We start from the raw sequence: 24,339 nt of genomic DNA, 5'->3' as shown, positions 1-24,339 counted from the left end.
TTTTTTTTTTTTTTCGTTGATGTTTTAATAAAGGGAGATTTCATTTTAGGAAGTAGGAAACCTAGCAACTGATTCCTTTTGTTAAAAAAATTATAATACCAGAATATACAAAAGAAAAATAACATACCGACTTCATACACTTTTCCTCCCAAGCTTTTGAGTATTTCTGCTAACTGACCAGATGTAAGATACATAGATCGCTCTGAACTCAATTTCAGTTAAAAAGGAACAATTCTGCAAAGACTGGTTCTCCTTAGAAGTCCTTTTATATAGTAATTCACTAAATATTTGGGTTCAATTCAACAAGTGCTCATGACATGTCTAATATCCTTGCTTCCCCAAAGCTGAGCTTCTCTGGAGTAGCTTCTCCACTCCTACCTACATCTATCGAATCACTAATTTCTGTTGTAGCCACTTCCCTCCATCCCCACTGCCAATATATTAAGTTCAAGATTCCATCAACTCTCATTTATATTATTATAAGAGTTTTAAAAGTAGTCTCTCGAATCCATTTTTCACCCGGTATGACTCTCCTCAAAATGTAAACCTGACTACGTAATTCATCAGCTAAAAATCTTTCAGTAGCTCAATGTTGTCCTCAGAATAAAGGTCACATTCCTTGGCTAAACTGACAGAGTCATGGGCATCTGTCCTCAAGGACAATGAGCCCTTTTCCCAGCCTTGACATGCAATACTCTTCCACTGAGCAGTTCACGTTGCCTTCATACTCAACCACCGCCTCCCTGTCGCAGGCTCTCACCACCTAACCTTCTTCTCCCCAGTTACTCGGCACTACACTCTCCTGCCTAAACATTATTCATCCTTGATGACTTAGCCTCCACTTGAAATACTGACTTGATACCCCAGAGCTTCATGAGATGCCCTTCCTCTGCACCCCCAGGACTCGTTCCTACTCTCTACTGGTGGGGTTTATAAGGAGCTGGAAATAATTACCACGTGATCTCCATTCCTAGACTGTGAGCTGAGAATGAAGATTCTAGGTGTTCTAAGCACTCACATGGCACTTCAGAAAAGTGGTTTGAACTAGTGATCAAATGAATGAAAGGCACGATGCTCAGCAATATAGAGTTTAGAGTTTGGGGAGAAAAGAACTACGGAAGCCATTCTTGATATCGCACACTTTATAACCGAGATAAACTTGCCACAGAGTTCTTCTAGTCAAACATCAACCAGTATTAAAATGAAGTCAACTCTTGTGTGTTCCTATAAGAAGAGGATGTTAGCTCCCGATAGCCCAGCAAGTATGTGGTTTAAAAATTTGTTAAATGAGTAAATGAGTGAATGAATTCAAGTTCAGTTGTTATCCATGTTTTCCCCATTACAATCTTTGTCTAAACTATCAACTAGCTAATTTTTAAATATTCTTTTGCTACTGGAGTCATTAATAACAGTATTATGACCCAAAGACTGAAGGCCACAGTGGAAGAATTACCCAGATGCTTGATGTTTCATGAATCACCTATGATTCTATGACCAAATGAGAACACTGACTCTAAACCAATCCATCTAGTAGAAAGTGAGCACGTACACACACACACACACACACACACACACAGGAAAAACTCAAAATCTAGCTTAGCCAGTCACAAACATGTTTTTCAATTCAAATTTTCTTAGAATTTTGTCACTTTACAGATGCATTTATTTGGTCCTTAAAGGACACTGAGAGATTATCTACTTGAACAGATTCATTTTATAGACGAAGATGCTGCTGCTGCTGCTAAGTCGCTTCAGTCGTGTCCGACTCTGTGCAACCCCAGAGACGGCAGCCCACCAGGCTCCCCGTCCCTGGGATTCTCAAGGCAAGAACACTGGAGTGGGTTGCCATTTCCTTCTCCAATGCATGAAAGTGAAAAGTGAAAGTGAAGTTGTGCAGTCGTGTCTGACTCTTCGCGACCCCATGGACTGCAGCCCACCAGGCTCCTCCGTCCATGGGATTTTCTAGGCAACGGTACTGGAGTGGAGGTGCCATTGCCAGAAGAGGATACCAGCTCCTAGAAAGGTTAATTGACCAAAATTACCAAGCTAACTGGATTATCTACTAGCCCTGAAGCTCTCCCAGCTATAAGGCATAATCGTGTAAACCACAAATGTGTATTAGCAATGAAAAGAAAGTGCAAGTAGCTCAGTCCAACTCTTCGCGACCCCATGGAACAGTCCATGGGATTGTCCAGGCCAGAATACTGGAGTGGGTAGCCTATCTGTTCTCCAGGAGATCTTCCCAACCCAGGAATCGAACCAGGTCTCCTTCATTGCAGGTGGATTTTTCACCAGCTGAGCTACTAGGGAAGTCCTAGGTGACACCCCAAAACGGACATCTGTTGCACGTGGACAGACACTTCATGCATCTGGGATTTTAGCAATCCTGAGGAAGGCCAGAGGGGAAGGATTTCTAATTATTACAGAGACTTATACCGGATCTCTGGCAAGTTCTTCTTGGATATGCTTAACTCAACAAGCATTTATTAAATACCTACCATGAGCACACTGAGTTACAAAAATAAAGGCAATGAGATTAATCCAGGCAGGGATATCTAAGAAATCTTCAGGGAAGAATGGTATTTAAAGAGGGATTTTGAAGGCATTCAGTATACAGTTGAAAGACATGGAAGACCTCTGCTTGGGGAGAGGATAAGGGGTGATTTCTGCTCTAAGGAGATAGTCATGGCAGCTCTTCAGCATGAGGAGGTTTTAATGTGAACATATAAAACAAATGTTTACGCTGATTTCCCTTCAATATTAAAATGTGCTTACTGTTTTAAAAAATAAACGATAAGTACCCTTTTCACACTATGCAGAAACGGAAGTATAAGAGCTATAGGAGCATGGTTTGTGGTTCCGTTTTTCTCAGTTCACCTGAGGAAATACCAGTATTACTCCCAAATCATTAATTTGTTTTATTATGATTTAATTTATTATTAATCATTATTTGTTTTATTATGTTTTCAATTAAATCAAGAAAGTCTTAATTTAAAAAATTTCCCCACTGTCAGTTTTGTAACAAATACTGCTAAGTATCTTTAAAATTTTAACCTTTCTTTTTCAGTTATATTACCTATTAACACCAAACATTTATTAATAGGTCATAAAACACTTGATACAGGATAGTCCATGGGCTTTGATAGTTTTCTTTGCAGGTTGTAGTATAACAATTTGTCCACTAGAGGGAGATCATTTTCTTGAGGAAAATCTATTATAAACTTAAAAGTCAAAACTATTTATTTCTTAAAGATTCATGAAAACAACCTTTAAAAAATTTTTTTTAATTCCCTTATAGGTCCATAGGAAGTGATTACCAAATATTGATAAAAACACATTAGCCTAAGAAATATTAATATTAGCTTTACAGCTAAGTCCTGTCAGTCGTGTCCGACTGTGCGACCCCATAGAGGGCAGCCCACCAGGCCTGGCCGTCCCTGGGATTCTCCAGGCAAGAATACTGGAGTGGGTTGCCATTTCCTTCTCCAATTCATGGAAGTGAAAAGAGAAAGTGAAGTCGCTCAGTGTGTCCAACTCTTCACGCCCCCATGGACTGTAGCCTACCAGGCTCCTCCATCCATGGGATTTTCCAGGCAAGCGTACTGGAGTGGGTTGCCATTGCCTTCTCCATTTACAGATTAAAAATGACCTAAAAATGGTCACTGTTAGTAGGTATTCACTCTTACTTTTTAAAAAATGAGCTCTTTTGTAAATATTAGAACTGAGGATCTTCTCCTAGAAGAGATTTGGTTGAAAACACATCAAGGCAGTAATTCATTCAGCGGATAGCAAATTAACTGAGACTTTATTTAGGCTGAAAATATGGATGATTTCAAATAAACTACTCATTTTTGAAATGTAACTTTATAAACAATGTCATGGTATTATTAATAAAACAAGTAGGAGATGAGGTGTAACCCTAACCTTAGATGTTGGTACCAAAGAGGTCAGTTGTGAATTTGCCAAACACATTCTTTGGCAAACACTTCAATATAATGAATCCTCCTTTGACTCACTGCCAACTAGATGGAGTCCAAGGATAAGACTGGACTGCAAGGAGATCCAACCAGTCCATCCTAGAGGAAATCAGTCCTGAATATTCACTGGAAGGACTGTGCTGAAGCTGAAACTCCAATACTTCGGCCACCTGATGCGAAGAACTGACTCATTGAAAAGACCCTGATGCTGGGAAAGATTGAAGGTGGGAGGAGAAGGGAGATGACAGAGGATGAGATGGTTGGATGGCATCACCGACTCAATGGACATGAGTTTGGGTAAACTCCGGAGTTGGTGATGGACAGGGAGGCCTGGTGTGCTACGGTTCATGGGGGCGCAAAGAGTCGGACACAGCTGAGAGACTGAACTGAACTGAAGGATAAGATTAGCAGAAGTTTGGGAAAGTAAGTACAGAGGTAGGGAGAGTGAGAATATATGAGTATAATGACGATGGTGAGAATAATAATCACAATGATAATAAAACATCTAGAACACTCTCCAGGAATTGTGCTGTGTTATATATACGGTACCTCATTAAATCCCCACAATAACCCTTTGAAGTGGGCACTATATTTTCCATTTGACCAATGAGGAATCTCTGTCACAAAGAACTGACTCTATGTTAAGTGACACATTCAAAGCCATACAGTTTCTAAGTGGGTTTTAAACTCAAGCTTTCTGATTTCAGGGCCTGGGAATGTCTCTACTGCAAAGATGCCTGTTATTTGTTACAAAAATAGGAAAAAAAAAATATCTTAGCTTCCTAACCTCGAAAGAATTTCAAATGTTAACTCATTGAAAGTAACATTCTGATCAATTTATGGATCAAGCATGCCAAGGCTAATTCTGGGGCTTGGTCTTTATGAGCCTCAGTTTTGGAATTCTAAGATCCCTATTTTCCCAGTTATGAACACAGTGGGAAGGCGTAAGAGTCTCTGTTACAACCCCTGTGGTAGGTTTCTTTCCAGAGTCTGCAAGCTCATTTGGAACAGGGAGGGTTGGTGAGTCTGCAGAAGGTAGAGGGGTGGTAAAGAGTTGTGGCCCTGCCAGCCTGCTGCAATCAGAATGCTGAAGGCTGTGTGCACTTGGCACTACTCATGACCATTCACTCCACTCAGGACCCTTTCTGTGGAACCTGCCAACAACAACAAAAAAACCCCAAAGAGTATACAAGCAAATTGACCAACCAACCAAACTGCTCCCCAGCTCTCTACATTGTTCTGAATCAGCACAATTACTGGACTACATGTCCTGATCCACTTTCCACTTGGCCTCCTTCGCTATTCCCACACTTTGTGTTTCCTGACCTTGCAATCACTGGTCCACTTAGGGCCATTTCTCTTCTTTTTTTGCCTGATTTTAGACCCTGCTCCTCTGGTTTATGCATTTTGCATCTCTTCTTGCCCATAATGTGGAATCTTTCCTGAATCATGGTTCTGCTGTTTTCATGGATGAATAGCTCATCTCATGTTGCCTGGCCATCAGGACTTTATACTCGACGCTGATCCCCGGCAAGGAGCTGGATGGAGGTGAGCCACATGAGGAGTCCAGTGGGGCCACTTCAGGGAGCCCCGATGTAAAGATGTCCCATTTCCAAAGCAGCTCTGAAGAGCTCCAACAGGGAAGACCCTGGAGGGAACCCAGTAGCTGCTGAATGCTGGAGGGAACCCTGAAAGCCTCCACTCATGCCAGGAACATCTCAGAGCTGCTTCTGTCACTTTGTATTAACATCAAGGGTGCACTGACAACAGAGATCTTCCCACTGGGAGGTGGGAGATAACCAAAAATATTCTAGGACATTCACTTGGGAATTAGAAAGCAAAGCAAAGTTCAGTCGCTCAGTCATGTCCGACTCTTTGCAATCCCATGAACCACAGCATACCAGGCCTCCCTGTCCATCACCAATTCCCGGAGTCCACCCAAACCCATGTCCATTGGGTCAGTGATGCCATCCAACCATCTCATCCTCTGTTGTCCCCTTCTCCTCCTGCCCTCAATCTTTCCCAACATCAGGGTCTTTTCAAATGAGTCAGCTCTTCGCATCAGGTGGCCAAAATATTGGAGTTTCAGCTTCAACATCAGTCCTTCCAATGAACATTCAGGACTGATTTCCTTTAGGATGGACTGGTTGGATCTCTTTGCAGTCCAAGGGACTCTCAAGAGTCTTCTCCAACACCACAGTTCAAAAGCATCAATTCTTCGGTGCTCAGCTTTCTTTATAGTCCAACTCTCACATCCATACATGACCACTGGGAAAACCATAGCCTTGACTAGACGGACCTTTGTTGACAAAGTAATGTCTCTGCTTTTTAATATGCTGTCTCAGTTAGAAAACATGGTCTAAATTTTAAATCATGGTTCTACCACTTTTCTAGTTGTATGCTCTTAGGCAGTTACTGTACTAAGGCTCCATTTCCTGATAAGGACAATTACAGTATCTAGTTTTAGGGCCCTATGTAATGTTTAGAAAGCATTCAGCACAGTGCCTGGCAGCTAGCACCTTCCCAATATATAGGATCTATTGTTACTTTAACTGTTATCACTCTTTTGCTTTGAGGGGGACTTTCCATCCAGATTGTTCCTGAGCATGCTGCCTTGGGAAGAACCTACTGCGGAGGGTGGGGTAGGGGAGAGAGGGAACTGAGAGCTGGAATCGGCCTTGGCAATCAATGCGGTGACAGGTGCTGGAGCCAGATCGCTCTCACAACTTGAGCTGCTTTTACAACTTAGCTGTGTGTCTCCACCCCACTCTGTAATTCCAGTGTGATAACATCCGGGGAGAGGGTGGAGACTGTTGATTTTTCTCTAGATATTCCTCACTGAAGAAAAAGAACAATTTCCTGCTAGGAACGTGGAAGGCGTGGAAATCCCGACATCCTGGGTGGGGCTCCAGGCAAAAAGAATAAGCAGGAACAGTCCTTCAGATACCAGGCCACTGGGTGTAGCTTGGTACCTATGCTCGCTGCACAATTACACTGCTGTTTATTTTCCTGTACCTGACTCTTTGGCGTATGGTAGCCATGCATTGGCGCTACGATGGAATCCATTTTGGTGCTTTACCGCTCAGGATGAGGGGGCTGATTTGCCCCCAAGCCTAATGAAATATAAGCAGAGTTGGATAATCATTTAAAAATATTTTTTTTCTCTCTATAATAAGTGTTTTACCCACTGTTATCAATACTACTAGGCTATGAAACTGTTTCTAATCAACACCAGTGATATTTTCCATTCAGGAATTTCTTGCAGATCGAGTACCTTGTCTGGAGTAAAGAAAATACTGCTTCTTCCAATTCCCTACCTCAATATTTACTTTGCTAGGGTTATCTATAGAAATGAGATTGTAGAAAATGGCATTTTACAGAGAGGTGCATGAATGGCGATCTTCCTCAAATCAATCCCAAAGCTCCATTTCAAATTTGCACAGGACATCATGAGAGCGCCTAGTATTCAGGACGTTAGTAAAGTAGAAAGTAAGTGACGCTGTGCATGTCACCTTGCATAATATGTATATTTGCATGAAGGATGTGTAATTTTACCCTTTGTTTTCACAGATCATTTTTTATAAACAAAGGCCTGACACAAAGGGGAAAGCTGTGCGCTTCTTTATGGGTAAAAATACCAAATGATCTCAGGGAGCATAGTATTTGTTTCTGACATGCCCATGACACTCCTGAGTCACAGAGACCGATAAAGAGACTAAAGTTGAAAACGATGGCGTGAGTTTAATGTTTGGGTTGGAGGCCAAAAGGGATAAGCTGGACTTGCTTTGTAAGTTTTTGCCAAATGGGATGGCAAAAGGCCAATGTTTCTAAAAGGTTCAATCTAAAGTTTAAAAAGCTCAAACTCAGAATTATTTTATTTGAGGTTTATAGGTGATTTATTTAAAAAAATTATTGAAGTATAGTTGATTTATGATGCTGTGTTACTTTCTGCTGTACAGCAAAGTGATGCAGTTATACATATAAATACATACATTTTAAAAACATTCTTTTTCATTGTAGTTTATCATGGCATACCATTATAGGACTCTGTGCTATACAGTAAGAGCTGTTGTTTTTCCATTCTATATATAAAGTTTTACATTTATTAACCCCAACCTCCCACTCCATCCCTCCCTCAAACCACTCCCTCTCCACAGCAACCACCAGTCTACTCTCTGTGTCTATGACTCTGGTTCATAGATGCTAAGTCGCTTCAGTTGTGTACGACTCTGTGACCCTATGGACCGAAGGCCGCTAGGCTCCTCTGTCCGTGGGATTCTCCAGGCAGGAATACTGGAGTGGGCTGCCATGCTCTCCTCCAGGGGATCTTCCTGACCCAGAGATCAAACCTGCATTTCCTGTCTCCTGCACTGGCAGGCAGGTTCTTTATTACTAGTACCACCTGGGAAGCTCCTGTTTCATAGACAGGCTCATTTAAATTTGTGTCATATTTTAGAATCCACATATAAGTGATATTATATGGTATTTGTCTCTGTGACTTGTTTCACTTAGTAGGATAATCTCAGCCTCTTCTATCCCTGGTTGTTCCTTGAACACATGTGAGCACTCCCTCCCCAGAGCCTTGGCATTAGCCAGAATATTCTTGACCCAGGTATCAGTCAAATGCCACCTTCATGATGAGATATTCCCAGACTCCTCTACTGAAAATTGCCACTCTAATCTAGCCTTTCCTAGCCTCCTAGTGAGAGAAACTCTTGTATATTGTTGAAGGAAATGTTTGTTGGTATGGTCACTATGGAAAGCAGTATGGAGGTTCTTCAAGAAATTAATAGAACTACCATATGAATCAGCAATTCCAATTCTGGGTATATAATATCCAAAGGAAATAAAACCACTATCTTGAAGAGGTATGTTCATTGTAGCACTATTTATAATAGTCAAGATATGGAAACAGCCTAAGAGCCCAATGACTAAGGAATAGATAAAAGAAATACACACACATATATGGAGTGAATATTATTCAGCTATAAAAAAGAGAAATTCTGCTGCTTATAAGAACATGGATGAATTTTGAGGGCAATCACACTAAGTTAATAAGTCAGAAAGAGAAAGACAAATCCTGTACGATCTGATTTATATGCATAATCTAAAAGAAGCCCACGGACAACAGAGAATAGATTAGTGATTGTTGGGGGCTGGGCTCCAAAATCACTGCAGATGGTGACTGCAGCCATGAAATTAAAAGACGCTTACTCCTTGGAAGGAAAGTTATGACCAACCTAGATCGCATATTCAAAAGCAGAGACATGACTTTGCCAACAAAGGTTCATCTAGTCAAGGCTATGGTTTTTCCTGTGGTCATGTATGGATGTGAGAGTTGGACTGTGAAGAAGGCTGAGCGCCGAAGAATTGATGCTTTTGAACTGTGGTGTTGGAGAAGACTCTTGAGAGTCCCTTGGACTGCAAGGAGATCCAACCAGTCCATTTTGAAGGAGACCAGTCCTGGGATTTCTTTGGAAGGAATGATGCTAAAGCTGAAACTCCAGTACTTTGGCCACCTCATGCGAAGAGTTGACTCATTGGAAAAGAGTCTGATGCTGGGAGGGATTGGGGGCAGGAGGAGAAGGGGACGACAGAGGATGAGATGGCTGGATGGCATCACTGACTCGATGGACGTGAGTCTGGGTGAACTCCGGGAGTTGGTGATGGACAGGGAGGCCTGGCGTGCTGCGACTCATGGGGTCGCAAAGAGTCGGACACGACTGAGCGACTGAACTGAACTGAACTGGGGGCTGGGAGAAGGGGGTAAGAGAAATGGGTAATGGTGGTTAAAGGGTAGAAACTTCCAGTAGTAAGATGAATAAGTTCAGGGATATAATGTACAACACTGTGACTATAGTTAATACAGTATAGAATTTGAAAATTGCTAAGAGAGTATATTTTTAAAGTTTTCACCACACACACAGCTGTCACTATTTGAGGTGATGGACGTGTTAAAACCTTATTGTGGTAATCATTTTCCAATATATACAATACAGAATCACTACTTGCACACTTTAGACTTACATAATGTCATATGTCAATGATATCTAAATAAAGCTGCAAAAAAACAAAGGGGCCATAAAAAAATAGGATTTGCCCCCATTTAACAGAATCTGTCTTGAACATCTTCCTGTCTGCCCTCCAGTCAGCCATGGAATCAGGGGTAGGAACCTGGTTTCATGGTACTTTGAGAGTCTGTTTTGAAAAAAGTAATGCCCCCCCAAGTTCTAACTTTTGCAAATTTTACAAAATCTATAACTATGTGCAGTGGTTATTATGCCTCTCTTCTAGAATTTAGAATGGGGCCCAGCCCGTGAAGGGCTCTAAGCTTGATCTTCATTAGCTTCCCTGTGCATTTGAGGCCATAACAGAATGGGAAAGGACAGGGAAACAACGGAAAGACTGAAAATGGGGATGTGGCATCATATTTTCTTCCTAAAAGATATATTATTATTAAGGCTAGTTTTTTCCCTAATTCTTCTTTTTCTTTATTTTTTTGATAGCCAAAAAGTTTCCAAAGCATACCCATACTTTTCATAACTTTGCTTGCAATACGCTTATGCTCCTTCTTCCAGATGAGTGATCCCACCAGGTAGAATGCTAGAATCACTTTGAAGGTCTGAGAAGGATCTATTTTAAACCATATGTCTCTACAGGGATCATGATTTTCTCTTTGAGAAGTGGACTTTAAAACGTGGTTCTCAATCTCATTTCTGGCTATTCACATATTTTGACTTATTAAGAATTAATTTTCAAATGGCTTAATTGGATGAATAATAGTGATCAAATATTATAAGTCCTTTGTGAAAGTATCATTAAATATCATATATTAAGTAGATTAAATGTCTAGATAAGTCTTTAATAACTGAAAACAAAAACTGTAATAGTTCTACCAAAATTACCTTTAAAAATATAATGCAAATCCGACTCTTTGCCACTATTGAATACGAAAATTTATACACCATGTTTTTCTCTGAGTCTGGACTCTCTCTCAAACAGGTCAGGAAACAATTAACCAAGCCATACTATTAAATCTATTTTGGAGAAGTGATATCACTCAGTTTCCAACCTCAATGATCCAAACAGATGGGTTTTTCCACTTTAATGAAAGTGGAAGAGAACAGGGAAGGGCTTCAGAGAGCCGTGTGGCCTGAATTAGATACCATTTCTTCAATTTCACCATGGTAGAGCAATTGTAAGAATGCTCTGATGGTTATACATGATCAGTGCTTTCACAGTTCTTTAAAATATATCACAGAGAATACAGACACAGATGTAAATGTCCACACCAAGCAGCCTATGATTCATTGTGCTATGAACCTACTGATATTTGCTTTCCTTTGTGATTTCTTATATGAGGTGAATTATACGAGCTTGCAAATGATCCTTCAAATGTTTTAAAACATTGGGATGGACTGCCAAACAGCTGTTGGACTGATCCACTCCAACAATGATTTTGAAGAGTAAAGATATATATATTTTTTATATTTCCTTGAAATGGTTTTATAATCCTGACTAAAGACAACACAATGCTGGAAAAACATAGAATTCAACAATCAAAGCCATGAATATAGCAAATTATGCTCGCCATCTGCCAAATTCCAGTCTCTGTTTGTTCCTAGGCAGATAAGAAGTCCTCATTTCTAGGCTTCTTCTGCAGTTAGATTTGGTCATGCAAGGGATATGACCAGAAATCTCACATGCCACTTCCAGGACTGGCTCAGAATTCCTCCTGAGTGCCTGGCTATGGGTTGTTCTTCCCACTTCTAGTTGGATGCTGAAGGTTCTGCAGCGACAAAGGATGGTAGAAACACAAACGAAAGGATCCTGGTCCCCAGATGACAGCAAGGAAGAGAGCTGCCCTGTTTTCCTACACACCACCCTAGATAGTTACTTGGTGAAAAATGAACTGACTTTAAAAAAAAAAAAAAAGGCACCCCATTGAGGCCCAAGTAAAACTCTGCCTCTTTAAATTCTACTGTCTTGATACCTGGTTGAGATTTTTCTCTTTAACGTTCCTTCGTTGTGCTTATTTTCATGACATTTCTTATCATCTAGTGCTGAAGAAGTGTTGGAGAATGCATTCACAGCCATTACACACAGTGGGGGTTGTTCTATAAAGAGGGAAGGTTTGGTTCTGTTTTGCATTGATGAAAATCAGGAAAGCTAGAGAGGACCAGTTGAACATGAGTCTGTCTGTGGATCAGAGACAAGGAGTTGCCTTCTCCAGGGATTTGGATCCATGCTCCACTGGAGTCAATGAGGTCTTAGAAACACGGCATCAAACTAGGCTTGTTTTGCTTTGAATGGGACTCCAGACCAAATTGACATTCTCAATGTATACATTTCTAGGAGTATATGGACCAGAGTCTAAAAATAATTTCTAGAAATCTTTCATAACTTACCCAAATGTAGACTAGAACCACTCATCACTGTTCTCTAGTTCATTTGCAATGGAATCAGAGCCGAGTTGGTTTTTTGTACTGGGAATGATACAGGTTGATGCAGATGCCTAGGGCCATCCTTCCTGTTCTAAACTCATAGACTAAATGCCCTTCTAGAACCAGATAGTCTCCTCTAGGAGGAGGAGAGAAAGTTACCTGGGACATTCTCTGGGCTGTATGGCTTCAAACAAAATGGAGTATTGTCTAGTTTGGGCTTCCCTTCACTGAATGTCAAGGCATTTTTGCTATGAAAAATATTTCACTGTCACCCTAGAGATCAAACTCAAATGATCAAATCTGGTCAAAATTAAAATTTAAAGATCAGCAAAGTATATGAATATGTTTGGATTTTTTTCCCTTCCAACATAAGTTTAAACATCTATTCTTTTTATAGGGCTTCCCTGGTGCCTCAGACGGTAAAGCATCTGTCTACAATGTGGGAGACCCGGGTTTGATCCCTGGGTTGGGAAGATCCCCTGGAGAAGGAAATGGCAATCCACTCCAGTACTACTGCCTGGAAAATCTCATGGACAGAGGAGCCTGGTAGGCTACAGTCCATGGAGTCACAAAGAGTCAGACACGACTGAGTGACTTCACTTTCACTTTCTTTTTTATAGCTTAATGTATAAAAAATTATATAATTTATTTTATAAGATACCTGTTCTGTACAAGCAAACACATTTTAAATTAGATTATCTGCCAGTGGTACTGATTTTGTACAGGACAGGCTGGAGATTCCCTGGTGACTCACACAGTAAAGAATCTGCCTGCAATGCAGCAGACCTAGGTTCAATCCCTAGGTCAGGAAGATCCCCTGGAGAAGGGAATGGCTACCTACTCCAACATTCTTTCCTGGAAAATTCCATGGATAGAGGAGCCTGGTGGGCAATAGAGTCCATGGAGTCACAAAGGGTCGGACACGACTGGGTGTCTAACACTTTCACTTTCAGGCTGGAGATTAAGGTTTATTTACATATTAACACTATGCTGATACAATGAAGTACTAAAATTTTACATGCCAGGAATCAAAACAAGTACAGTTCTTATTAGGAAATAATGTATCTGAGGATTCTGGCATGACCATCTATAGCCAGTTAGAGAAATCTTTGCTAGATTGAAAGGCTGTGCCATTACAAATGGCCTTGTTTACACTGTACTTAGAGCTTCATGTACCATTTTGGACTCCTCATTAAAAAAGCATAAGTCATTTTTTAAAAGGAGTATAAATGGGAAATAATCCAAAATGGGAGACAAGATTATACAAAATAAATTCTACAAAAATGAAAAAAAGACAACACGCAAAACTGAATAGAATCCATCCAGAAAAGAGGCCAGTTGGCACAATCAGATGATTACATATAAATATTTGAGATCTATCACTGCATGAAAATGAAAGGAATTTTTATAGCTAAAGAAGTAAAATTCGACTTTTAAAAAAAGTTTAAAAACACAGCAAAAGATCAAAAAAAAGCAAAGGAGGTCAGCAGTGACAGCCATGTATTTTTCTCAACTATGGACTTGGCACATCAATAGGATTTATGAACACTATCACTAGGAATTTGGTTGTCCTGAAGGGAAAAAAATCTTATTTTAATTTAGAAGTAGAAATTCAGTGCAACCACTATAGTACTTGTGTCTTCTCAATGCACTGCATTTCTTCCCAGTGAAATGAAAAAAAGTTAAAGTGTTAGTTGCTCAGTTGTGTCCAACTCTTTGGGACCTCATTGACTGTAGCCTGCCAGGCTTCTCTCTCCATGGAATTCTCCAGGCAAGAATACTTCCCTTCTCCAGGGGATCTTCCCAACCCAGGGATCGAACCTATGTCTCCTGCATTGTAGGCAGATTCTTTACAATCTGAGCCACCAGGGAAGCCCCCAGTAGTGCCTGGCAATACTAGGTGCTTAATGAATATTTGCAGAAACAACAGAATTGTTTCTGTACCTACTTCATCACCTTCAGGATGATGATGATATCTTAAGTACAGTGTAAACAAGGCCATTTGTAATGGCACAGCCTTTCAATCTAGCAAAGATTTCTCTAACTGGCTAGATGGTCATGCCAGAATCCTCAGATATATTATTTCCTAATAGGAACTGTACTTGTTTTGATTCCTGGCATGTAAAATTTTAGTACTTCATTGTATCAGCATAGTGTAAATATGTAAATAAACCTTAATCTCCAGCCTTAAATATGTAAATAAACCTTGATCTCCAGCCTGAAAGTGAAAGCGTTAGACACCAGTCGTGTCCGACCCTTTGTGACTCCATAGACTCTATTGCCCACCAGGCTCCTCTATCTATGGAATTTTCCAAGAAAGAATGTTGGAGTAGGTAGCCATTCCCTTCTCCAGGGGATCTTCCTGACCTAGGGATTGAACCTAGGTCTGCTGCATTGCAGGCAGACTCTTTACTGTGTGAGTCACCAGGGAATCTCCAGCCTGTCCTGTACAAAATCAGTACCACTGGCAGATAATCTAATTTAAAATGTGTTTGCTTGTACAGAACAGGTATCTTATAAAATAAGTTCTATAATTTTTTATACATTAAGCTATAAAAAGAATAGATAACAGATGTTTAAACTTATGTTGGAAGAAAAAAAATCCAAACATATTCATATACTTTGCTGATCTTTAAATTTTAATTTTTGACCAGATTAGAAAAAAGGGGGGGGGGGCAAGAAATGCAGATACTTCTTGAAATCAAAATCAGAGTTTTTGAAAGCATTCATTCAGTTGTGTTTTTTTTCCCCCTCTAACTTTAAAACTTAAAAAAAAATCTTAAAATGTGATTTTACCCTTCTTTTTCTTTGCCTATAAAGTTTAGACCTAGAAATAAAATTTGACATGAGGAAAAAATCCAAACCACATGTATGCTTATTCTGTTCTTGGCTTCCCTGTACACAGCTGTCCTTTAAACTTGCAATGTAATTATGAGTTTGAATACTATGTTTGCCACTAATCCCACTAACGCACTTGGCCCTTCAGGCCACATGGAAATAATCTCTCTGGATGCCATGGGTGCTTCAGCCATTGGCCTTGTCCCTAAGCTCCATCTGTGCCTCTTGATGAGCTGGACTATGATGACCCTTCCTGGGGAAACAGAAGAATCTCTCCCAAAGGCCTCTCCTTCCCATGCCTCTCCCTGCTAGCCCCTCATTGTTTCTAAAGCCTTTCCATTGTCATGGTTCAGTGAAATTCACAGGGTGACCCTGGGCAATGGGGAGGGGTGAGGAGGCTTATCTTTATTTACAAAAAGAAACCAAGACTCAGAAAGGAGGGCAATGGTTTATCCAGAGTCTCATTGATTTAAGTGACTGAATTATGACTCAAACCAAAATCTTCTGGTCTTCCGAAAAAAGACTTTAAAGGAGGATTGAACCACTGGATTAGTTTTAACTTCATAAAGGCTGAAACAAAAACACATTATTTAATGTGCCCTATTAGAACTTACTTTGAGATATCATCTAGCTGCCTTGAGCATAATGTTCAAAATCTTTGCATAGAACATGACATTTTGCTGACATGAAGGGATGTGTTTACGTTATCTCCAAATATAAAAGTATGACAAAACTTGAAAGGAATTAAAATATGGGTCCTCCACTTTGTTAACTTTGCTAATCACCCTGACCACACTGTAATGCCTTAAATGTCTGGTAAATGTTTAATAATACTTGGGAAAGACGTAGCAAACCACCTTGAGGTTAAAGTTAAACACTATACAGACTAGTTTTATGAGACAAAGAGGTTCCAAATTCATACTGAAAGAGCAGATGACAAAAAAGAAACATTCTCCAGCAAAAAGGTAACAACTGACCTTGGGCTCCAGTACTGGATTGGGAATTTGCGAACCTCGATTTTGAGTTCTAACTCTGCTACTGACTAGACTGGCAAACCTCTAGACTTTTCTGGGATTTTACCAATAAAATAAAGAGATTCAAGGAGACAGAGAAGGGACTCAGCCCTACATGTACATGTATCCATTTTTTCCCAAACTCCCCTCCCGTCCAGGCTGCTCTTAATCAGCTATAGTCCAATACAAAATAAAAAGTTTAATAAATAAAATTAAGAGACTGACTACCAATCATTCTCAATTACTGCTCTGCATATCACTTTCGAAAGACTTCTAAAACTACAGATTCTCAGGCCTCCTTCTGGATACTCTGAGTCAGTAATCTAGGATTGGACCCAGGAATATTTCTTTTTAAAACAGTGTTCAGGTAATTTGATGTCTTGGCAATTTAGGAAGACTAGATCTGTCTCCAAGATCTCTTTCAGCTTTAACATTCCTGATTTCAACTGCATGGCACTGAACTCAGCTCATAAATCTGGACTCTACCCTCCAGGGAAACAGAGCCTCTAGAGCCAGTGCGATTTTCAACACAGCTGTCATAGCTGCTTCCTACCCACTGGTCTGCCGTGTTCCTCCGTCTTCTACATTGTTGTGGGCATTTTGTGTGTAGTTGAATGGATGCTAGAAAGAAGGAGAAAAAGGAAGAGGGGAAGAGGAAGAAAGAAGCAGGGAAAGATGGCACCCGGAGATAACTTGATGTGGTGAGATTTTTGTTACTTCCTTGAATACCTACGCTTGCCTACAGCACTAGATTAAAATCCTTTATCACGGCATTTGAATTAAAGTCTGGTCCCAACTCGCTCCCCAACTTCATCTCTGGCCCCTCCAAAGTTACTTTTGCCCCTGCTGTTCTAAATACACAGAGTATATTTTACAGACAATAAAGTTTTATGGGAGCCCTACCTATTGCTACCCATGAAATCTATTTTGTTCTTTAAAGCTCCACATGGATGAACCAATGTCTAATATGCCTCCAATTCTTGCTCCTGCAATTCCAAATGTTACTCAGGTCCTCACTAAAGCAATATTTTGGAGTACTGCAACAGGCTTCAGATGCCCCTCTCCCACTATTTGAGGTTGGGAGGCTACATACACACCCCTTCCTGTAATTATTATAATAAGAATAAGATTTACAAAGTGTTTTGTTATATACCAAATATTTATATATATATAATTTCATTTGCTCTTGATGACATTTCTATGAGATACATATTATTGTTCACTCCTATTTTATAGATGATGAAACTGTAACTCAGAGAAATTTAATAAATTGATGATTTAATGATGGAGCAGAAATTCAAATCTAGATCCTGTGAACTTCAATCTTGTATTTTTCCTATACTGCATGCTGAGGCATTAGAAATAGCAGGTGCTCACTAAATGAATATTAAATGTTGAGTGCATGAATGACTGTAGAGAGCAGGCATCATGGCTCAGTGGGAACATGATGGTATTCCATGACAGAGAAGCCTGTTTCCATCTTGAATTTATCACTTGTTAGCCGGACAATGTTGAACAGCTTAACCTGCCTGAGCATCTCCTTTCTCATCTACCGCATGAAGAAATAATACTGTACATGTGTGAGCACATGTGTGTGAACTCCGTTGCATAAAATTCGTATATGTACCTTCTCCAGTGTGTGCACAGAGCAAGTACTCATTGTATGCTGGCTTTTTACTGTGTATGAGAGGCAGTCATTCTGTCTGTTGTGTCTGAGTTCTGTGCATATGTCTACCTGGGGTGGGTATGTTTATTCCCGAGAATTTAACCTCTCATCTTCAGAGAAAAATATATACCTATGTATATATAATGGAATATTGCTCAGCCATACAAAAAATGAAATAATGCCATTTGCAACAACACAGATAGACCTAGCGGAGATCATAATGAATGAAGTAGGCCAGACAGGGAAAGACAAATATCACAGGATATCACTTACATGTGGAATCTAAAAACGTATACAAATGAACTTACATACAAAACTGAAACAGACCCACAGACATAGAAAACAAGCTTATGGCTACCAAAGTGGAAGCACAGAGGGGAGGGATACATCAGGAGTTCACATATACACACCACTACATATAATACAGATAACTGACAAGGGCCTACTGCATAGCATAGGAAACGCTGCTCAATGTTTTTTAATAAACCGTAAGGGAAAAATATGATTCAGAAAAAAAGAATCTAAATCACTTTGCTAAATACTTGAAACTAACACAACATTGTAAATCACCTATACTTCAATAAAAAAAAATCATTAAAAGAAATAACACATGGTCTAGGCTGTCTGGGTTCAAAACCTAATTTTCTCTCTTCTTAGCCATGTGAGCTTGGCCAAGTTACTCAACTTCTCCATGCCTCAGTTTCCCTCCATGAAATGGAGAAAATAAGTATCTAGCATAGTAGCTGGTATGTGCTCAACTGGCCTTTGTGCTTCTCAACCAAATGTACTAATAACTCTTTCAAAACAGGAACAAAAGGCACACTGTAACCCTGCTATTTCTATATGGATTAGTGGATAATGGTAATCAGATGAACATCTGGACAGCAGGTGAGAACTCACATTTTGTCTTGTTTTTTTATAGAAAAAAGAAACGGGAGTGTGCATTTTGTATTTAAACACAATGAGATATCTGTTCTCATGGATTTATGAATGGAATAGGAAACAAAGTCCTTTGACCTTCGCAGAACAGCTCCAGTTACTGCCTTTGACATTCTCACCTGACGATCCTGAATCTGCCTCTTCCTTTCCCCATCCCACCACCAAACAGAAAGAACAGGAAGGAGATAAAGGGTGCTGTCCTTTAGAAAGAGTTTTCCAGAATCAGAATTATTCCTTTTGAATGCTATGTCACAGGCTTTACTTCACCTGGAAAATCTCATACCTGTTTCACCATAGTTAAAAATTATAATGACAAAAATATATACTACTGGTAATGTCAAAACACATAAAGCAACATGTTATCATCTCTTTTATTCTCCAGTCTTGTATATAGTAGGAAGGAAGAGCAAAGGTATTTTTGACTATAGTATGGTAAGTAACGTGAGATCCATGTCCTCGGGAATCACTAGAAACCTGAGCTATTTATTGCAGAGAGAGAATCTTTGGAACTGTGGAGATTAAATTGCCTCTGGAAGATCAGGTATTCCTGTTACCAAAATAAACACCACCTGAGCAATGGCAAAGGCTTCCCAGGTGGTAGTGTGGTAAAGAACCTGGCTGCCAATGCAAGAGACACAAAAGAAGTGGGTTTGATCCCTGGGTTGGAAAGATCCCCTGGAGAAGGAAACGGCAACCCACTCCAGTATTCCTGCCTTGAAAATTCCATGGACAGAGGAGCCTGGCAGGCTACAGTCCATGGGGTCTCAGAGTTGGACAGACTGAGTGCACACGCGCACACACACACACACACACACACACACACACACACACACACACACGAGCAATGGCAAACAAGAATGAGAGTGTAACTATAGAAGAAGGCTTTTCTCCATATTCTTGCTGGAGTTCTGTTTGGTAAAGTAAAATAGGCAATTTTATAATTTCCCAATTTTGGGAGCCCAGAATTAAATCTACCATGTGTGTGCTTAGTCACTCAGTCATATATGACTCTTTGCAACCCCATGGACTATAGCCCGCCAGGCTCCTCTGTCCAGGGGGATTCTCCAGGCTAGAATACTGGAGTGGGTTGCTATGCCCTCCTCCAGGGGATCTTCCCAACCCAGGGATTGAACCCTGGCCTCCCGCATTGCAGGCATCTGGCCAACAGGGAAGCCCAAGAATACTGGAGTGGGTAGCCTATCTCTTCTCCAGGGGAACTTCCTGACGCAGGAATTGAACCAGGATTTCCTGCACTGCAGGTGGATTCTTTACCATTTGAGCTACCGGGGAAGCCCTACATCTACCATGCTAAGATGCTAAGTCACGTCAGTCATGTCTGACTCTGTGCGACCCCATAGACGGCAGCCCACCAGGCTCCCCAGTCCCTGGGATTCTCCAGGCAAGAATACCACAGTGGGTTGCCATTTCCTTCTCCAATGCATGAAAGTGAAAAGTGAAAGTGAAGTCGCTCAGTCGTGTCCAACTCTTAGCGACCCCATGGACTGTAGCCTACCAGGCTCCTCCGTCCATGGGATTTCCCAGGCAAGAGTACTGGAGTGGGGTGCCATTGCCTTCTCCCAAATCTACCATATGGGGTCTAAATATCAGTGCTCTAACCATTATGCATTGTTATACTGATACTTTCTCCTGGATGCTTCAAACTTTGGCTGATGTCCCTGGAGACAGTGTGGTCTTCAGCATCTTTCAAGCTTTAACATTGATTACTCTGATGACACTTCTCTGCACTGGAGACCGGAGGATCTGTCAAGCTCTTCTCCACCCTGCCCTCTGCCACTTCATCCCTGACAGAATTAGAGCTTATATTCTAGCAGCTCCCAAAGGCGAGCCCTTCCAGAGAGTCCACACAGTGGGAGATTTACTGTCCATGGGGATCCTACTGCCCTGTTCGATGGGCCTTCTTACAAGGACAACACAATGATAACAATAGACAAAAACAACAGAGGATAGACTATTCTCAGCATTTTAGATCCATTTAAAATGGATCTTAAATTTTGATTTTTAGTACTATGCTAGGTAGGTTCCCAGATAGCTCAGTGGGTAAAGAATTTGCCTGTGATGCAGGAGACACAGGTTTGATCCCTGGGTCAGGAAGATCCTCTGGAAAAGGGCAACTCACTCCAGTATTCTTGCCTGGAGAATCCCGTGGACAGAGGAGCCTGGTGGACTACAGTCCATAGGGTCACAAAGAGTCAGACACCACTGAGTGACTGAGCACAGCACAACATGCTAGATTAAGAAATGGTGCTCAGAGATAAGTAACCTGCCTGAAATCCAAGTTTATATCCACTATACTCCATGGCTTCTCTAGGATCCAGTGGTCCCTTATTAAATACTGATGCAAATGATCAAAACTAGGTTCCCCAATGCTATTTAGCTCCCCTCAAATATCATATCTTAGTAGAAACAGCATGGACTTTGGAATCAGATCTGGTTGTGAAGAGGCTCAGTTCCCTGCCAGCTTTGGGACCTTAAGCAAAGCTCCTTAGACTCTCTCAGCCTGAGCTTCCACACTTGGTTTTTTTTTTTTTTTTTTTTTTCCCACACTTGTTGAAAAGGGATTATAAACCACTCACATGTAGAAAACCAAAATGAGTTAATGAATATTAAAGCACCCAAGACAGTGTTTTGAAGGTGATATGCGTTCAATAAATATTAATTCCCTTTTTGTTCTTTTCTACTTAAATACACTGAAATTTCCCATATTTTAATAAGATGGTTATAATTTGGCTCATTGCATTAATCTTGAGGCCAGTGAAACATTAATGAAATTAGTATTTGCAGCGCTTCCAGTGATTGAAACTAATGGCCAACATACAACCTCCTCCGTTCAGGGGGTCCGATTATATTCTTAAGAGAGGTGTTGGTATATTTACAGATTATATCATAACACAATCTTGTTATTGCTCAGATTCTAAGACTTTCCTTTTATGTGGCTGTGCCTTTGTTAGAGCAGAGAAAGGACATGACTTTGATCCTGGTTCCAAAAAAAGCAAATTTCACTACAATAAACCAATCGAAAATTCTTTACTCTTGAATAGCACATCCCACTCCATGCCAGTTTTGGCAAGATATGATAAAGCTAAATGGCGGGTGGTGCTGGTTGTGAATTTATGATTTCTTTGCCCCTGAGCCCACCAGCTTCTGAGTTTCCTGCAGTTTTCCAAGTTCTCTGGATATTTCATGAGTGACATAGATTTTATTTTAAAAGCTGGTATCAACCTGCGTTGTGCTCCTGGGAGAGATGTGGTCAGATGGCAGGGGGAAGGAGTGACGCAGGTCTGGAAGCACTGGACTCTTAGCTCAAGACCTGCAGACCTTCCTGGTGAACAAACCAAATGGTTCAGTTGATAACTCAAGTACAGATTCCCCACAGGTATAGAACAGATTGTTTCTACTCAGGTCATTCTAATAAATGTCCATATATGTAGCAACTAGATAGCAGAGCATTTCAAATTTTAGATCTCAGAGACAACAACAAGGACCTACTGTGTAGCACAGGGACTATACTCAGTATTTTGCAATAGTCAAGGCTATGGTTTTTCCAATGGTCATGTATGGATGTGAGAGTTGGACTGTGAAGAAGGCTGAGTGCCGAAGAATTGATGTTTTTGAACTGTGGTGTTGGAGAAGACTCTTGAGAGTCCCTTGGACTGCAAGGAGATCCAACCAGTCCATTCTGAAGGAGATCAGCCCTGGGAGTTCTTTGGAGGGAATGATGCTAAAGCTCAAACTCCAGTACTTTGGCCACCTCATGCGAAGAGTTGACTCATTGGAAAAGACTCTGATGCTGGGAGGGATTGGGAGCAAGAGGAGAAGGGGACGACAGAGGATGAGATGGCTGGATGGCATCACTGACTCGATGGACATGAGTCTGAGCGAACTCCGGGAGTTGGTGATGGACAGGGAGGCCTGGTGTGCTGCGACTCATGGGGTTGCAAAGAGTCGGACACGACTGAGTGACTGATCTGATCTGATGTGATAAGAGAAAAGCGGAGAAGGCAATGGCACCCCACTCCAGTACTCTTGCCTGGAAAATCCCATGGAAGGAGGAGCCTGGTAGGCTGCAGTTCATGGAGTCACTGAGGGTTGGACATGACTGAGCGACTTCACTTTCACTTTTCACTTTCATGCATTAGAGAAGGAAATGGCAACCCACTCCAGTGTTCTTGCCTGGAGAATCCCAGGGACGGGGGAGCCTGGTGGGCTGCTGTCTATGGGGTCACACAGAGTCGGACGCGACTGAAGTGACTTAGCAGCAGCAGCAGCATAAGAGAAAAGAATCTGAAAAAGAATACCTATACCTGAATCACTGTGTTGAACATTTGAAACTAACATGACACTATAAACTACAGTTCAACTTAAAAGAAAAGAGATCCTTTTAAGAATAAAATGACCTGAAAGTCTCCAGAAACATAAGCCTTTCAAAAAAAAATTTTTTTTCAAACACACCCACACACCTTTTTGGAAATAATTCCATAAAGTTCAGTATGGCCTAGTGGTTAAGCCTATGAGTTTTAGCCTGGATCCAGACAGCTTGGATTAAAACCCTTACTCTGCTGCTGCATACTTATAGACTTTCTGCAAGATATTAAACTTCATTTTCCTTATCTTCAAAAATGGAAATAAAAACAGTACCTATTCGGTAGGACCATAAGGAGGTTTAAATAAGATAAATCATGCATAGTGGGATGATGAGTGATTTGTAAATTTTTCCTGCTATTATTTTAAGGGAGTTACAGATTCTGGAAGTCTCTTTGTAGATTCCAAGTTAAGAATTTCTGCTATGAAACGGGGGTAAAGTTAAAACCAGTTAAGGATAGCCCACCTACCATGAAAGCAACAAGAGGCTTTTCAAGTAAAAATATCAATAAAAGGGCGTTAAACAGCTAGGTCTGCTACCCTGCCTGGCCCTGCGCAGGCAGGACAATGAGTCTAGCCATGGCCCCTGTTCTTCCAAGGAGCACCAGCCTGTACCAGCCACAAGAACTTGGCAGCAATGGCTTCTTCTGCACTTGAGCAAAACAGCTTCTCGGCGGCCTGAACTTTACAAGGCTGTCGTTCTATTCCTGGCGTAATCTTTATAAGATCCCCGGTGTAAGAGAGGGCTGCTAAAAGGTTTTAATGAGAACACAAATAAGTACCTACTTTAAGGGCTGACATACAATAACCTCTCAATAACTGCTGTCTCTTTCCATGGGTTAGGAGACAGAGTAACTTGACTTGACAAACTCACAGCGCTGGGAGAAATTCCGCTGACACTCAGGGGAATGGCTAAGTTATGTAGTTTAACTAAATATGACTTGAAACAACAAGGCCTTTGAGTGGAATTTTCTTTGGGGATTATACAGAGGTTTTGCTACTGTGATGCTATTTTCTCTTAAGACTTTTGCTTGTGCTTTAAAGTACCCTATTTAATCCAAGTAGACTCTTCAGCCAAATTA

The 24,339-nt window shown here is 40.8% G+C and overlaps 1 protein-coding gene across 13 annotated transcripts in view; it reads right to left on the bottom strand.

Annotated features, from left to right (window-relative positions):
- PDE4D (phosphodiesterase 4D) overlaps positions 1–24,339 on the bottom strand; it is a 1,605,399-nt gene that overhangs the window by 236,699 nt on the left and 1,344,361 nt on the right. The gene's annotated exons all lie outside the window — the stretch shown is intronic.

The sequence above is a fragment of the Bos taurus genome, chromosome 20 (genome assembly GCF_002263795.3).
Source record: "Bos taurus isolate L1 Dominette 01449 registration number 42190680 breed Hereford chromosome 20, ARS-UCD2.0, whole genome shotgun sequence".
In the NCBI taxonomy this organism is placed as follows: Eukaryota; Metazoa; Chordata; class Mammalia; order Artiodactyla; family Bovidae; genus Bos; species Bos taurus.
Note: the sequence above shows the minus strand (reverse complement) of the source record. Positions and strands in the feature narration are given on the sequence as shown.